Source organism: Dromaius novaehollandiae, chromosome 4, assembly GCF_036370855.1.
Source record: "Dromaius novaehollandiae isolate bDroNov1 chromosome 4, bDroNov1.hap1, whole genome shotgun sequence".
NCBI classification, from domain to species: domain Eukaryota; kingdom Metazoa; phylum Chordata; class Aves; order Casuariiformes; family Dromaiidae; genus Dromaius; species Dromaius novaehollandiae.
The window spans coordinates 74,072,216-74,090,437 of record NC_088101.1 but is presented as its reverse complement, the minus strand read 5'-3'; the positions used below and the strand labels follow the sequence as shown (position 1 = coordinate 74,090,437).

At 42.0% G+C, this 18,222-nt stretch overlaps 1 long non-coding RNA gene across 2 annotated transcripts in view; it reads right to left on the bottom strand.

Annotated features, from left to right (window-relative positions):
• LOC135328309 (uncharacterized) overlaps positions 1-18,222 on the bottom strand; it is a 41,222-nt gene that overhangs the window by 21,287 nt on the left and 1,713 nt on the right. For both annotated transcript variants that reach the window (XR_010389131.1, XR_010389132.1), the window contains exons 2-3: positions 17,383-17,932; positions 12,913-13,085 (exon numbers count right to left, since the gene is read on the bottom strand). This is a non-coding gene — a long non-coding RNA (uncharacterized LOC135328309). The remainder of the gene's footprint in view (positions 1-12,912; positions 13,086-17,382; positions 17,933-18,222) is intronic.

The following is an 18,222-nucleotide window of genomic DNA, read 5'->3' as shown; positions in this document are numbered from 1 at the left end:
CAGAGAACTTTTGTGCTTGGAGAGATGGTCTAGATTTACAATGCTACAAACAAGAACAAAATTTGGCTGCCTGGGTCTGAAGTGTATAACGAGTTTACATAATTAAATATTTTAGGACACAAATGGGTAAAGCTTATTTGTCTCCTTTTGATTGGTAAAACTGGTTCAAGTACAATAAGACAGGAAAGGCATCTGTTTAGGTTTAGGTTCGGGTAGGTTTAAATTTTAAGTGTCTTCCTCTTGGGGACAGAGAAAGAGGTTTTACCAGCTTTTATACATTCTCTGTATAGCCAATGGAAAGAGGCCTCTGAAGGCCTTCATGGAGCTTCTCTTCACTTGAATTAGTCCCACTGAATCTTCGGAGAGGATTATTAAAGATTTATTAATGACACTGAAGCACAGAGAAATTCAGCAAGTGCTTCAGCGTAACATCAGGAACTTGCATCCAAACCCAATATTAAATCCAGATCTCCAGGATCCAAATGACTTCTGTACAAGATCTTCCTTTTTCATCAGCATGAAGTCTTGATTAAATCTTGATTTAATCTTGATCTTGATTTAAAGGTAATTTAGGCAGACAAATACCGATAGCTAGGAGTAAGAATACATCCTGAGAACATCTGACAGGTGATCAAATCAGATAGATATCTAATCAGTACTGCTGAACAGAAGAGAACAGCATGTGAGGTCGAAAAAGGGTGTCTGTTATGAATTAGTGAATTAGTATTTGCTTCTAGATAAAATATAACAGGGGCATGCCTAGTTTGTCAGGGTGAACTCAATGATTCAATGGGTTCTTTCGCCTCTAATTTACTCTAAAGTCACTTATCTACTTTAACAAGATGCTTTTTTGATGAGGGCCAACAATAATGATGATGATGGACATAACCCTTTTCACTTACAGTGTTTTCTGTAATTTATGCATATAACATTTTTCAAAGCATTAAAAGTATTCAGAAATATGCTGAAAAGATAATTGAAGCATGTTCAGATCTGTCTTTCATGTAAATATCTGGAGTGCAAATACACACATCATGATTACCAGTAGCTTAAGTGGCTTTTATCATAATGGCATTTAAGCCTAATTTCACATGCTCTAGGGTTACTTTTAAAAATCTGTTGTCTAAGACAACAAATCACTTCTCAGGAGTTTTTCAACCATTTGATTAAGAACTAACCATTACCCCAAAAGCCCTGCAGCTGTTCTAGCAGAAAACTGAAAGGCCAAGATATTAAAAATTTCAGGAATAATCTTACAATGATTAGATTTTAAATGTTTTTGTTTATTTTGTTATGATTGCTGCATTCCCAAAAAAGTAATTCTTAAAAACTACAATAGGAACTCATTTAAGTAGTAACTCAAGATGCAAAGGACTTAGCTTTCTCCTTCCTCCAAAATATTTGTTTTTCATTTTGGGATGTTAAGTATGGAAAGAAATCTGAAGCACAAATATTAAAACATCTTGCTACAACAAAATCGTCACTTTTCTAAATATACTGCTGTCTGTTCCTTCTGATCCTGGTATTCTATTCTCACAGCAGTATCTCTCTTTCTGTGTACCAGTATCTGGTCCAGCAGATTGATTTCTTAATGGTGAAAAAAATAGTAGTATAGAGTCTAAATACATTCCTGTCGCAATTTGCTTTACTTTATATATATATATATATATATAAATATAAATATATATTCCATCAGTCCTTCAATAAAATGGTCAAACAGTATGCAAAGAAATCCCTTTTTCCAGAAAACTCAACCTAACAGTAATTGTGGGTTTGTAGGCATAGCTCTGTCCCAAGAATTGACCTAATCAGAGCCTAAAGCAAACAGCAAACATTCCTTTTGCCTAAACAGCTCCCTCTCCTCCAGCTATTTTACACATATTCTTGCACAACTCAGAAGCAATAACATGTCCTCCTCAAGGCAAATGTAATTCACGTATTAAAAAAAGAACTGAGAGACTATGGCTACATTGGCCCACAACATAATTGTTGTCTTAATGACACGACTGATGACAAAGACAGAAACTGGAACCAAGAGGAGTTTCTGGAACGTAATTTATTAAGAGGTCGAGAAGAAGGTTTCTGGAAATGGGAAATTCATGCGTGGCTTCAGGGAGTTCAGAATTATAAAAAAGATCCTAAGATACAGAAGGTCCCCAGGCTGATAATGCTATAAAGGAGATATTGACTGTAATTTTTGCATCATGACATCAGTTATTTAGAACAAGATATGTGTCCTTGTAAAGATGTAAATCATATGATGAAAAAAAGAACACAAAATTCACTTTTTTTGTAAGAGTCTGTTTGTGATTTTTTGGGAACAGGCTTTTTACTAAGCCTGCTGTTTGTCTCGGTAGATGTGAATAACAAGATTAAAACTTCAAGGGCTCTATCCTCAGCCAGTATATATTTGCATACACGAGTTGAGGCTTTGGCCTAAACTATTCAAAAGCCCATTTGTGCTTTAAAAATTCAAACAATTTTAATATTTTAATATTCCCCCTCGGGTTATTGAGAAAAATCAGATTTAATACTTAGCAACCATCTGATTTATATAAATATCTTATAAACTTTAATACTGGTGCCTTTGCGCACTTAAGAGCCACATGGGATATGAGAACAGGGAAAAGTTGCATGGAAAGTCAGTGGGAAAAGATCTGGTTTCTTAATTATAAAGCAATAAAGGGCATGCATTTAAAATTACATATTTTAATATTTCACATAAGCTATACTGGATGCTGCAGAAAATGAGTAGGTTGGTTCTGAGTTTTGCATCTGCTTGTTGACTGTAACAAATCCATGTGGGGGGCCTTAGTTATGTGCTCAAGCTCTGTGTGGTCATACGTGCCCACCGAAGACAGACAAATGATCACCATGCTGAACTCAAAGTCTGCGGCCACTCCTCTTTTGCATATTATTCATATCTCTCATCTGCAGGATTTACCATCAAGGAAGGTAAATGGGACATGGGTCAGGCTAATGTCATAAAGTGATTTGCGCTATGGCACTGGAAAGACAGAGCTCCTTCAGCAGTGGTGGACTGGCTAACTCACGTTGCATCTCTTGGGAGAGAGATTTAGAAAATACAGGACATGGGAGATTTAGTAAGAAACATATGAATTCATTTATGGATTATGCTGATGGTCTGGGATTAACATATGAAAATATATCATACTTCTATACTGAAAGGACTTATATAATGAAGATTTCATCTGTAAACAAATTCGATCTATCTTCTAGTCACATCTCTAAGGGTTGTTTTGTTTGGGAAGTGGTCATTCAGTTTCAGGCTGGTATGGTTTTGTTTCGGTCTACGGATAGGTTTAAAGGTGAATTAGCAGCTGAGCTGTAAACATGTTTGATTGAGGGAAAGCTGTGGTAAGCAATGATATATTTTTAATCTGTGTTTATGGCTTTGTCCAGAACTGCTTTAGTAGTACAGGAGTCGTGACACAGTATCCCCAAAAAGCCCTCCCCCATGAAGCCGGTATTACTGGGGCAGCGTCAGTGGTTCCTGCTGGCATGGCTGTGCCACCGCCGATCCTGCCTCCTTGCCCTGGGGACTGACACCATTTGTGCTGACAGAAACCCGCCACACAAACATTGTTGTTATTTCTGATCCCAAGAGATCCCAAGTGACCACAGCTTTCACTAGGAAGTGAGGCCCTCAAATCTAGAAAGTGCTGAGCGTGTCTCAGGATTAGATATGTTTAAGTAACACTGTTAAAAGACAACTTTGTTCCAAATCCCATGAACTTCACTTAAATTGATCTCTGGATGCCGAAGGCTGTCAGACATGATGCAAGTCAAATCACATAGCGGTGGCTCGACCCACGCAAGCCCCTGGCTATGTTCAGACTGACACTGGCCCCTTATGTCCCTTTGGAAACCAAATGCATTTAAGGGAAGCCAAAAGAAACCTGCTCTTATCGCAGAACAAGAGTATCCCCAGATGGCATTATAGTGATATAACCGCACTGGAACCATTACAGAGGAATAACTGGCGAAGCTTTCCCGTGCTGACAAGCCCTGGTGTTGACACTCCCTCTGGAGCAGCTACAGCCAGAAGGGCATGGCGAGCCGGAGCAGGGAAGACCGACAGAGAAGGAGGAGGAAAGATCAGGCCTGCTTGTGCTGCCCTTGTACCATGCACTGTCTCCTTTCCCCTCTCCAGAGCACTGCAGCCGTAGCAGTCTGGGCCTGCTTGGGCCACCTGGCTCCACGCGGGTTTTGGGCACCAAACTGGCCCTGGGCTGATGCTGAACCTGGGCAGGACAAGCAAGTGAGGCAGCAGTCACTCCCGCCTGGGAGCTGCGCTTACACCTCCAATTGCAGTGCATCCCGAGCGAGGGAAAAGGTTGTAGCAACCACAGTGGTAGCCACAGTTACTGTTACGGAAAAATAATCACAGAACCACCAAAAACGAAAACAATCTTAAAAAGTCGTTTCATTCACCCTCATTTCCCCCACCCAAAGGCAGGATCAGATTATAATCTCTTCATGATAGATGTTTGCCTACTTAAAGTATTTGTAACTACGGACGTTGCACAGTCTCCTTAGGCCATTTATTTCTGTCTCTCTTCAGTCTTTACCATTACAAAATTTTTCCTACTATCCCACCCAAATCTCTCTTAACAATTTAAGCTCACCAATTCTGACTTTATTCACAGCACAGGAGCACTTTTTCTATTCCTTCCTGAAGAACTTCTGACATATTTGAAGTATGTAGGACGTCTTCCACCAGCCTTCTCTATTCAAGACTGGAAATTGCAGCCAGCTGGCAAATGACTTACACAAAGAGCTTATATGTTAGTCCACACCATCCAGGTCTATAAATATAACACGGAAATAACGAGATTGGCCATCAGAATAACACGTCTGGGAGAATTTCATTCTACTAATACTTGGGTGCTTGCAGCAATAGTTGAACTGGTGATATCAAACAAATGGCAAAAATGAGAGGAATACAGTGGTCGTATTTGAACTATGTGCAATGGGTATATTTTAGAATGGACCTTAATCTGCTTTATAAAAGTTCTCCAATCTGCTTGTAGTCAGTGAAATACTGGTGTATAATCTTAACCCAAGTAGTAATGCATATTTTCCAATAGATATATTTATTATCTTCTTCCACAGCAGTGAGCATTGAACCAAGACAAGTATTTCTCTATGTGCCAAAATGCCTGTTTAACTCAGAAAAGCACACCTGTGCATTTTGTAATGACCTTAAGATCATTATATCTGAGCTCATTCCCAAGCAATATGGAAATTGCTCAGTGACATTAATTATATCAAATTTATTAAAACTTTTTTATGTAAAGACAAATGTATAAAAACATCTACAACATTTTTCCATTCTCTTCCTCCTTACTTCTAAAATTTTTGTTCATGCCTTAGTATACTTCTTTCCTGAGCAATTTCAAAATTCTCTGTAATTTAACTTATCTACAAATGTTCCAAATACACAAACAAATGACTTAGGAAAGTCTGACGTGTGTGCAATTTGTTCTGTAAGTATTTTCCTGGACTATCAGCTTAGTCTTGCTAAAGAGACTGGAAATGGTATGGCTAGTTCTGATAAACTACTGCTCAGTTTCTAGTTTTGTGTGTGCCACTCCCATTATAGCCAGTCCTGAAGGTGGAAAAGAGAAGTGACTGGCATATGGGCCAAAGCTTTTGTCCTGCAACAGGAGGGGTTTTCTTAGTAGAAATGTCTAGATGATTCTCAAAAGCAGACAAGAAGATAGTTGAAATTAATCTTTTGAGGAGATCAGATGTTGCTAGACATACTACACAGTGAGACCTAGATTCATCCCTGCTAACTGAAACAATAAATTGAGGTTTCCTGTGCAGGCAGTGGAGAGGTATAGGACCCTCTAGAAAGTAGTATGAAAATCACTCACTAATTGGCTTAGATGAGGAGTTAAAGGCAATTTTATTCCTAAATTTGTCCCTTCAGTTAACCCAAAGGTCTCATTATGTAGCCATAAGAGAGGAATTTAAAGACTGTGATCCCCTATGGACATTACTGAGGCCCTTAGTCTACATACAGTCATAATAACTTTTTCCTGCATAGCTTCTTTCAATTTCTGGCCTAGTTTTACTGTACTTACTCAAATTGCAGTTTAGCAGGTACATCCATATCTCCACTACATTGCATTTATGGTACAGTGTGGTAATCCAGCATACTTCTAGAACAGTTTTGTCCTTATGAGCAGCACAGGCAGAAGACTTCTAAAAAAAACCCTAAACTTAGAAAAACTAAGTTCCAAGCATTTTAAAGAAAATTTCCCTATTTCTGGAAAAACTGGAGAGCAGAAATTCAAAAAAAAATGATTATGCAAACAACTGATCATTTTGCGTAGTTTATCAATAGGTATAAGTCAATCTATCCTCAAAGCTTGAGACCAATTTATTGCAAAGAAGAGAACTGTAAGGGACTATAGAGCTTCTCACAGGAAGGTCATCATTTGAAAGTGCTCCAAGCTGATAGCTACCCAAAGTTGTTACCACCTGGTGATCAACTCAGTGGCCTGAGAAAATTAAGTGGATGGTCTCAGCTCGGTTTCTAGTTGTGAAGTGGCTACAGTGTGGAAATCTCCTTTATGATTAACACTAATTGGCAGCAGCAAGGCCTCGGATGCTTTCACAAAGAGTTGCACAGGGCTGCTTAGAGACCTTACAAGGGCAGGCTGAGCGAGCCTGCACCACAGCTGTCTCTCTTGTGCTGGCTTTTGATTAGGACTAATCAGTAAGGTTTGCACAATTTATTTGCAGTTGCAAAGTTTGAAGTAATACTATTTATTTCCATTTATAGCATTCATTTCTCAACACACTGAGTACCTGAATGGCATTTTACCAAAAAAGGGAAAACTTAGCTGCATGAAGAAATCCTCTTTTAACGTATTTCCACTACATAAAGATAAAAAAGAGCAAATTCAATCAGATGTCATAAAGAAAATATAACACAGACTCACAAATCTGATAGGGAATTTGGTTTGTAAAAGCATTACCAAGATAATACAAGTCGCATTATTTTTATAGCTAGGATATTACATTCTGCTTTTGAGCCAATTGTAGTTGGACTCCAATTGGACAGCAGATGGTGTCCTACTGTAACACTAACTCATGCACAAAGAGGAGTCTTAAACGGGCTTTTAAAATGCACTCGATTTTCTATTTATTTACTTGAATTCACTTTACAGACTACCGAATAAAAATGAGAGATCTGTTTATTCAATAAGCTGAATTAAAAAGTTAACAACATCAGAAGCAGTGACTATGAAACATAGGTCCCATTTCTGAAATATTTTCCAGTATTTAGAGGAACTTTTGAAAAAATGTGATCATATCACCTAGCTGTCTAAGTGGTCCTTTTCAAAGGCACAGTGAGCAGATAAGCATTAAAAATCCCACTGAAGGTCAGTGACAGTCAGGTGGCTAACACTTACTTGAGCCTTTGGAAATTTTCTCCTTACAACATACATTATCTGCCTATAATAATGAGCAATGAAAACTTACAGATGTCCCGATAAAGGCAAGGCAAAGATTTATGAGCTCACACCAGCAAGGACCACCTTTTTGCTCTGTATTTGCACAGTATCTAGCACAGCGGGCATCTGGTCCATGACTAGAGCTCTCAGATACCAACTTAGTGCAATTAATAAATGATAGCAGTACAAAATCCGTAGGTATTATACTTACCCCTGATAACTGACATACTGGCACTGTGATACTAAATCTAAAAGAAAGAATGTAATGCATTCAGGTTGTATCCAAAGCCATTTTTCCTTGTATGGTATTCTTTTCCCTGATCCACGGGAGTTAACAGGAGCTCAGAGTATTTTCTGAGTAATGATGTGAATAGGATGGTGAACAGAAATCTGTTACATTAAGAAGATCCAGGTCTGCTGATGACATTGGACTTGACACTTCTGGAAGTAGGCAGTTAAAACTGACAGATACTCACAGTCCTGGCGCCTGTGAAAGTATTGCACAGAATCTGATTCATGACAAAGCCTCGTCTAAAAGCATTCCTCTAACGATTTCCCTTTCACATTGCTTACTGAATCAAAGCTGTGACCACTCTTGGATCTGATGCATTACTGAGCAGGCTTGTGTGACTCAGCTCAGGGTTATCTAGAGTTTGCTAGCCTAGACTGAATTTACTGTCATTGGGAGGGCAAAATTTGTTGAAAACAGTTTTGTCATTCATACTTGGAGGTGATGAAATTTTTGCCTGCTAGAGCATATAACCATCACTTTGTATCGCCCAACAGAGCTGGGGCAGCAGAGTCATAAATGGTGTCATTCACATGATCATCACTAAATCACATTTTTGCTTCCTCACAGAAACTCTTGGAAAGTTTTGCTCCATTTCTGCTGCTACCCTAAGAAAAAAATTGCTTTTGTAGCCTCGACTTGTGGGAGTAATCTCAACAATTTTGGTGAGATTCTTCATATGAGAACACACTCTTGACATGAGCCTTTAGTGAAATAATATGGTATTAGTTGTCTGAAGAAGATATCTATTTTGCAGAAAATGTTTTATTTATTGCATCATCCCAGAATCTGACAGGAGATGTAGAGGTCACTGTTGTCCAAAAGCATTTACATAACTTCTCCAAAAGCAATAAAATGATGAAACCTAGAATCTGCAAATTGTGGTGATTTGTAGTTCTTTGATTTATAGCACTATTGGGTTCAGAGTGAAAGATTTCTACAGAGACCAGTCCCTCTAATCGGAATTTTACAAGAAACGGATGTGCTAAAAGAAACAGAAAGCTAACAGGGCTTCTGGTTACATTTTCAGCCTGATTTATAGAGCTGTAAAACTCTCTGTATCAGGGAGCTGACACCATTTTCTAGAGAGCTGTGAACATTTGTTTTCATCTGATTTTCCTGCGGGGTTTCTAGGCCCACTTCATGCACAAAAGCCCCCAGTGAAATCCATGTCAGGTGTTTAAGAGTGTGGGATGCCGGTGTCACAAGCGAGCTGGAAGCAAAGGATACCGAGCTTTGGGACTGAGCTAAGAGAAACCAATCTTGGAAACTTCTCTTTTGGGGACAGAATTGTACTTTAAAGCACCAAATTGTATTGGAGTCAGGAGTGGAAACGGAATTGAGACAGAAGCAGGCATTAACAGAGCTGAAACTGCTAAAATTGATCTGGCCTGGTGCTGCAAGGGAAGGTATAAAACTGAAGGGACCTGGAGCTGAAGGGGAGCAGGTGGAGAAGGCATGAAGCCAAATCTGGTGCTGCCAACGCAGCACGACTCCAGCCCTCCCGCTGTGGAGCCTGGTCCCGTTGGCTTGTGCGGATGCCATCTGGATCGGGGTACACCCAGAAAACAAGGCAGGAAAGTTCTTGAGAAATTGCTCCAGCCAGAGAGGAGGCGCTGGAAAGAGATTACAAGAAGCACCAGGAAAGTAAGGGGCAGCGCAGTGAGCGCAAGGCCTGGGTCCTTTCTCACCCGCAGCAGCAAAATTCCCCAAAGAGGCCCAGGAGACCCAAGCAAATCAAGCACATCAAGCAACCAAGCACGGAGGCCTAAGGCGGGGCCAAAGAGCAAGGAGAGAGGAGCAGGACAAGGCCAGAGCCCGAGGGCAGGCAGCAGTGGATCGGGCACCAGGAGGGGGCAGTGGAGAGGAGCATCTCAAGCCAACGCTCGCTGTGGGCGCACATGCATCCTTCTTCTCGGCGGGTGTCTGTGAAGACGGGTACATCACCAGGAACCGTCCTTCTGGAAATGGGCTATGGCACACAGAAAAGTCGCCATCTCTCTCCAGGAGCTGAGCTGTTTGACCTACATCTCCACAACTGAGATCCTACTGATTCTGCTCCTTCTTAGAGCCGGGTCTTTTGCATTTTCATGCCCAAAATAAGGAGGATGTAAAAGTTAAAGTAACCTGTGACCTCTTTTTGAGCAATAGACAGTTCCCTTCCAGGAAACAAATAATGTATCCATCACAGATTACTACTATCGCTCGTCTGGTATCCTAGCTAAAAAGACATGTAGCAGATTCTAATGGAAAAGCAATATAAAATATTGTTTTACACTAGCAGTTTTAAGCCTAGCGTATCTTCATATCTAAGGCCCTGATCCAACACTGCTTGCATTCCAGGATACTTGGTGGGGTTGTGGGCAGATACAACCATGTGTCCACTTGGCAAAGATTTTAGGATCAAAGCCTGAGGCATTTATATGTTAGCTAACATGCTAGCATAAAATGGCAACTTCTGCTGACATAGCATTCTCAAAAATGTTCTTATTTTGTTATGCTGTTAAAAGAAGCCCTGTATAATCAAATATGAGTTCTATGGTTACTTTACTATATTAAATTATTAAATATTAGCTATATTGTTTTATAAAATGGTTTAGTAGTATATGTCAATGCTATTTCATTTTTAGAGTGTCAAATTAAAAAACAGTTATTAATTAATAAACCAAGGTACTTTTTATTGCAGTAATAAGTGCAGCTCTAAAAATTTATTACCACTTTCCAAGGATTTACTTCCTCTATTTTTAAAAATTAAAATGTATTGGTTTCTTAAATTAATTATAAACATCAAACTTACAAGCAGAGGCCCTGATCCAGCAAACACATATGCTTATGACTAATTTAACTGCATGAGTAACTTCATAGAATTCAATGGGTGAGAGACAAGCTGTGATCCGTGGAACGCCTAATGTGGGTAAAGTTATTCACGGGCACAACTGTTTGCAGGACTGGAGCCAAATATAACACATATACAAATTCCCTTCTAGAAGAAAAGGCAAATGAATACATAGTAAAAAGCAATTACATGTTATTGGATGTTCTAACAACTATATAGTCAATAATTAGTGCATGAATACAAATATGGGTTCAAAGATGCACAGGGCCTACTATAACAGATGGATAATAAATGTAGAGGTAAAATAAAATAGAAAGGTGAAGTGAGCTCAGTGTAGTTCTCTTCATGCCTGAGTCCCTGTCTAATTGAGTTGTTTCTCTGGTGCAATAACTACACACAAGAAATACATTTAAAAAATTGAGAGCCACATCCAGCTACCAACCTTGGGACCCTGGATGCAGTTATTGTGCTGTTTAAACAGCATTTTTTTTTGGTCTCTCAAGTTGTTTTAGGCATCTGAAGCAGAAGCTTAGATTCACAACGTGATCAGTAATTGAGAAGTAGGTACCTCTAAAGATCAAATTTAAAAAGTTTTGTACGATGCTCAGGACCATGCCCCAGAACTGACTTACATGTTTTACATTAAATAACCACTGGATATAGCATTAAAGCAAAGCCACGATTCCTCTCTTGCTTGTTCTCTCTTTGACCTCCAGAGCCGCGTGTTGTGTGCCGCAGAGGGACGCAACCGCTCGAGGAGAAGAGAAGGGGTCAGGCCTGCGCGCTCGGCAGAGGAGCAGCACCTGCCCTGAGAGTGGGGCACGCTGGCCGTGAGCTCTTCAGGAGAGCATGGAGGGGACCTCAGCTTGCTCTGAGCTAGGCAGCTGTGTCCTAGTCCAGCTGTGTTTTTTTAAGAGAGTGATCGTAACTGACATACCTGATACTGAGTCCAGTGCTTCCCAGGGAGCCAGTGCAATGCGAGTGCCTCCACCCCCTAACTCTGACTTGCAGCTTTGAACTGAGCCTTGGAAGTGAGTTATGTAGGTGCTTAGTCTCTCATTTTTAGGAGTTTTTGTTATGTATGCAGGAAACTGTGCAGCCCAACCCAGACGCCCCGAACGGTTTTCAATAGCTCCCGTTAGGCAGAGAGCTTTTCAAATCTCTGCAGTTTATATTTTACCTGTGCTCCAGGATAAGCAGAATCTGTATCTCTCCCACCATGCTGCAACCATGCAGCTGGGACAGACTGGATAATTCCATTTTTGGCCTGTCCTCCATACTAAAATGTATATGTGAACACTTCAGTGCCCCTGGGCTGGGCTGCGGCAGCATTAGGCACTCTGAAAGGTCTCCTCATGAATTGCCAGTAAAGTAGCTGGTTTGCTAATGTTTATGTTCTTGCATTTATCTTGCCCTGACTAAATAAATGCTGCTGCCAGGCACAAAACAGTGCATCCAGTGTCTTTTGCACCATTTTTGCTGCTGTTCACTGTAAGCTTTAATATCCTTGTGGATGTGTTTCTACCTCTTTACCTCCCTCCACCTGTGCTTGGCACTCTCTACATGGAAGACACTGGGATCACTTTGTTCATCCGCAGGGATATTCCCTTCAGCTCCACTGAACATTAGCTGGCTTTTTTCCCTTTCTTTGGGCATTTTTTTGGTCACATAACTGGCTCTGCACTCCAAATCATTTCTCTGAGTATGCTCCACCCTCCGGCTGTATGTGGCTCCCATACACCCCGCTCAGCTCCTGGAGGTACTTCGACTCTGGAGGCTGCCACAGTGTGCTAGGGGCATTACAGAAGTGCAGCCTTTTTGGCAGAGCTTTCTGCCTGGTGCACGTTTCGGGTGCACACTGTCAGATGACTGGGTCTTTTATTCCTATATGCAATGTGTACCATACACAAGTGCTTTCTTTCAGTTTATGCAGGAGGAAAATAACATGAATAAGCCCAAAACACCCTTATTTCTCACTTACATTTTAAACAAAAAGTCCTATTCATATCAACAAAGAGTTTTGTCAAAGGGAAAGTGCCACTGTTTTCTTGATGGCATTGTCACCTTACAGATTTCGGTCCCCTATGGCTTTCTAACCATCCCTCCCTGCAACCTCCATATTGTCACTGCCACCGTTAACAAGGTCGCAGCTCTAAATTTCATCAGGCTGCTGACCCAGCTTTAAAAATGCAGTAAAATACTTTGCGACACATAGCCAAGAGGGCCCTCTGTCACATAAGGGAAGAAATGAGGAACGGGGATTTGCAGAGGCTGAGCAATTAAGCCAGTCTCACCTCTAGACTCTTCAAAGTGTGAAACCACACCATCAGGCTCAAGACGACCATTTCACGGCTTAACCAGGTAGTCACTGTGGGCCTGAACCTGCCCATGCATGTGTGAACAGCGGTGCTGTCATCGCTCGTTGTCTACTGAGGCTCGAGTCTGGAGGAAGATGCAGGAGCTGTGCCTGAAATGATCAGCCGGCGGAGGTAAGGGTTAACCAGAGCTGGAACGGAGAGCAGCTGTATGACTTTGTAGAAGACCAGCTGAAATAGTGGCCCTCTGTTTCCCCTTTGTGCAAGGATTGCTTTACTGTTTTCTGACTCTGAGCTAACTTTACTTATCAGGACCCAAAAGGCAAGTCCCCGCAGGGTCCCCACTGACGAAGGCTGCCAGGCAGTCATGCCCTTTCCTCTGCACTGAGTGCACTAATTAGAGAGATGCAATTTTCCAGTAGTGCTTGACAGCCTACATCAAAGGCACAGAAACCGTTTCTGGACATTAAAAAGATAAAATTCTAATACTAACTGATGTTTCCTTCAGTTTTTATTGCAGTTCAATGTAAACAGATGCTGCTGGTTTCGAAAGTATATGCTCAGATCTGTCAGAGTGTATATATTGCAGGGGTGATATCTACTGTAGTAAATGCTGATACTCTCCATCACGTGTATATACTTGATTCAGTCTTCTCTATGACATAAGTTGTGTGTGTGCTTACACATTCACAGACGTCTGTCTTTGCATGTACATGCACACAAATACAAACATATGCACAGGAGTTAAATGGAAAACCGCAACCCAATCTTAACTATGGTTTTAAATGAATCATTCATAATGCACACACACAGCTACAAACACTGGGCTATATTTAACTTTCATATTAGCAATGTAGAGCTATTATCTTCTGTGAAGTTGTATAGTTTATGAGTCAGATCCAAAGCCTGTTAGCCTGTGGAAAGACGCCACTGACTTTATTGGGCTTTGGACCAGATCCAAAGCCAATGGTTAATTGTCTCATATAATGTAACTTTCCCTCCCAGCAAACTTAAGATAAACTTAGATTCAAATTCCAATAGCTCTCTATAATTTTTCCAGACAAATTCCGTATGGAATAGAAATGCCCATTCTTGTTCTGGGCATTTTTCAATGTTTTTGCATCTCTTCATTTTGAAAATTGAGTCATGTTAAACATTATACAAGCTCGAAAAAGATTACTGTCTCCAACCATCCTAAGTGAAATTCTCCTATGTACATAGTTCAGAAATAAATGTCATTAGAAACTTCAAACTTGGCTGGTATTAAAGCCATCTTTGAGGAACGGAAAACAATTCACATTGAAGAAATTCAGTCTGCTGTTCTAGAAAATAAGAATAGTTTAGGGTTACATGCCCATCTCAGCTTTCTGATTTTATTATAAGCTCTATCCAACTTTCTATTTTCTCTCCAGTGTTTTTGACTTGGATTGATTTTGAGAATGTTCTTTAAAGATGCAATTATTTTGGGGGGAAATTAAGATGCACTCAGCCTCTCGAGTTAAGGGCAGAGTTCTCTAAAGATCTGCATTTGAGCTCAACGCTAACAAGGCTGTTCAGTTCATCCTAATTCAGGCATCGTAGTTAACAAAAATGCAAAGGCATTTTATTTAAGGGACGTTTTCCTCAAGAGTCTTTCAACTAGAGATGCAACAGATGAGGATAGAGACTTCCTATGTTTCTGATCCTCCTTTGAATAATGTCTAAATTAAAATTCTGAGTTAAAAGCTCGTGTCTAAGCTTTCTGAATATAGATATTGGACACCTGGTTAATAGTTAAGCTGGGTCTATAAAAAGGATGTGGCTAAAATTATTTAGCCACGCTAATCACTAAAGAAAGTTTGCATTTGAATTACTATTTATATCTTTGCAGCTGTTATCTGATACAATTGCTGTTGCAGGGACATCGTGCTACCTTCTGGCTCTAAAAGCTCTCAGCTGATGAGGGTCTCGCAGGATACTCAACTTTAGGTGCCCAGCTAAGAGGCAGTTGGAAACATCTCGGTCCCGAAGCTGCAGGCTCTCCAAGCCCTCCAGGTAGGCGCCTCCAGAGCGGATTCCAGGCAAGTAATGCTTAAAGCGTTAAAGTGCTTTGAATACCAAACTCCTGTTTCTCTCCATGTCTATTCCAGTCTCTCAGCACATATATCACATTTCACAACCCTGCTTTTTGTTTTATAAATAGAATTTAGTGCGTATCATTTATGCAACCTCCTACCCGAACAGAGGATCGAGAATGTCACAGAAATAAAAATCTTTGGTCAGACTGACAACATCCATGACATCCCACCATCTCTTCTTGTGGTGTACCATGGACGTGGCTTTCACAGCAAGCCCAGAGCTTACACGGTTTTGAAAAGTGCTCGCAGCTTGCAGTGAGCAGCGTGTGAGGAGCAGATGCTCCTCGGGACTAACTTGTACAAGCTTGAAGCAATATTAGCAGCAGGTCTGAGAGCCCTAGAAAGTCTTTTTGCTTGTGTAAATGAGAACAGCTCCTTTGGCTTACATGGAAATACTTTAACAGTATAAGGCAATTAGCCCCTTAATTTTAAAAGCATCTCTGCCTTACTTTTCTGTATTTCTGTTAGCTGATATTTGCATAATAATGCCAAATACACACAAAACATTGCATCAAAGGAAAGTCGTTCTTTCGCTCCTGCCTGTCTTTTGGAAAAAATTCCCTATTCCTCCATTCCTGACAGCCCCTCCAGCCCCCCATTTGCAGTCTTCCATTTAACATAGTTTCGTCATCCTTTGCTGCCAGGCTCCTTCCCTTCCCACTGCTGCTTCCTTTCTCTGTTGAGCTCAAACTAAACCTCAGCAATAGCGAAGCCTCTAAATACAGCCTGCCCTGGGCGCCCTTCCCCTTTCTACCCCTGCGCCGGGCAGCAACATTGGCAGTCAGAGGTGCTTGACTGCATTTGTCCTCGTATGGTACCTCCTTCTCCAAAATACATCAAGTGCACATCCCCCTTGCTACTGTTCTGTGTTGAACACAACACACCTACAGCGAAAACACTGCTCAGTTAGGCTCGAAGAACATTTAGTTTCTGCTGCATCTTTTTGTGTTTGTGTCTCTGCACCTTAGTCCTTCCCCAGTGCTGATCACCCTGAGCCTATCACCCCTTGTCTGCCCCAACTTTAATGCAAGTTCATTTATAGCCACAAAATCTCTCTCAGATTTTGTACCTTATTTCTATGAAACCTCCTTCCCCAGGTTTGTTTTATGGATCACTATTAAGGCCTGAGTCTATACGATTTAACTGAGCACTGCTGATCGCAGCGTGTGTCTACTAAAGGGGTTTGTTTTTCTTCTGCAGGGCTAAGCAAGAAGATATGTTAATAGTGTTGCTTATACTGCTGTAAGAATCAGCTGTTTATTGGGGTGAACCCCACCACAGCAGCCAGGAGCACAGCGGCCAGGGCATTTGCCGGCTGAAACCCCTCACTCCGCTGTAAGAGTTTCACTCCGTGCTGCAGCGAGGTCCTCAGCTGTGTCGTTTCCTGAGATGAAAAGGGCAGATTTGCATGGTGGATTTACTGCACATTCCTGCTCACATGAGGGAGAGCGTGTCCAGGTAGTTCCCTGTCCTGCTCTCCCTCTAATCGCTGCAGGGCAGTAACAGGATCCAGCCCGGAGCAGCAAAAGCTCTATGAGATGAAGAAGTTGGAGTTAGTGCCAACCCGTTTATTGTTGTAAGCAAATCACTATCAATTCTCTGTGCAGCCTGTTACAGTCTACCATTTGCAGTTAAATGAGTCAGAGCTATTGCTTCTGGTGCGGCCTGCTGCTGCAGAGCCTGCAGCACAAGGGCTGCGTGTTCCCGGGAGGCCACGGGCAGCCCCGCGGGCACTGGCCTGCGGGTGCCCATCACCGCCGCACCTCGCCTGCGGGCTCCCCGCTGCGGAGCAGATTGCTCAGGCCGGGGATAGGCACTGCTGTGCTTCGCAAGTGTAGAGAGGGTTAAAAGCTAATGGGAGGGAACTTCAGCAACCCACAAGCTCCTCACCGGGTTAGAAAAAAAAATGCATATGTATATACACATATATATTTGGGACCCTACATTGTGACAGGCAGGGAAAAGGTCTTTCTTTCTGCTGCAAACGCTTGCAGTTAAATGCATAAGCCACATCAGCCTGCCTTTGTGGAAAATTAGGGAGGGAGAAAACCACCTCGTTACACCCAGCAGCTCGTCGGTGTGGTGTGTTATATCCCAAGCGACCGGAGACTTGCTCCGCAGACACTGCTCCGCGGGGTTCGACCGGAACTGCCCTGCATCCCCGAGGAGCATCCTGCCACCAGGCTATTTAGGCAGCCCCTTTTTCTTGCTCTCCCTGGTCGGTTCTGTGTTTAATGTAAAATCAAGCGGTATAATTAGGGGAGACAGAGTAATTTATCTCCGAGTCCCTAGTAAGTCGGAGATTAGGATCTTCGCTTTGCATACAAAATACCTGAGTTCAGATGTTTCACCTGAAATCCGGCAGCATCGGGGACCCCAGTTCCTTCTTGAAGGCACATTTGTTCACCAGACCTCCCATTCCCGGGTCTTTTGGAGAAGGGTCTGATGTGACTAAGGAGACTTGCTCGGGACGAGTTGACGCTGCAAACGCACGAGCAGCCGTCGGGGGAGGCCTCCCCGGCCCGCGCGGCCTTCGCAGCAGCCGAGCTAGGCCGCTGGCGGCTCTGCTCCTGCTCCCGGGGCTCTGCTCGGGGCACGAAACCGGAGCGGCGGGAGGCTGCTCTTGCGCTGCCTCGCTCCGGTTCTGGATTTTGCCGTCCCTCACTTTTGAAAACAGGATTTGGGCTCCTAATTCACTTGAGCACTGTGGAAAACACTGGGGAAAGCTTTCGGAGGGAACAGGGCACTGATTTGTGCTCCGAGATAAATTGCAAATTCTGGAGGAGTCTCCGAAAATACCAGATATTCAGAGCAGACAATAAATCCGTAGTTTAACCAAAGGTTTGTGCAGCAGGTTTTTCCAGTAGCCTTCTTCTCTGGAGCTAAAAGCGAAGGAGAGCCTTTCCTTACTTTTAAACTGCAAAAACACCAACTGTTTAACCTCCTGCCCAGGCCCTGAAATTTGCCTGCCCAGAAGTTCAAACTGGGCGTACACACAGCGGCATTTCTGAGCGGGGTGCTGTTTGGTATTTTTAAAGCATGTAAAGAGTTGGCTACAGGCAAAACTGCATTAAAAGGCTGATTTCATTTACGGATAACGCAGTCGCCAGCCACACGCTACAACTGGACTCTTTTGTGGGAATGGAGGGTATAAAAATGGCTTCCTTTCTTG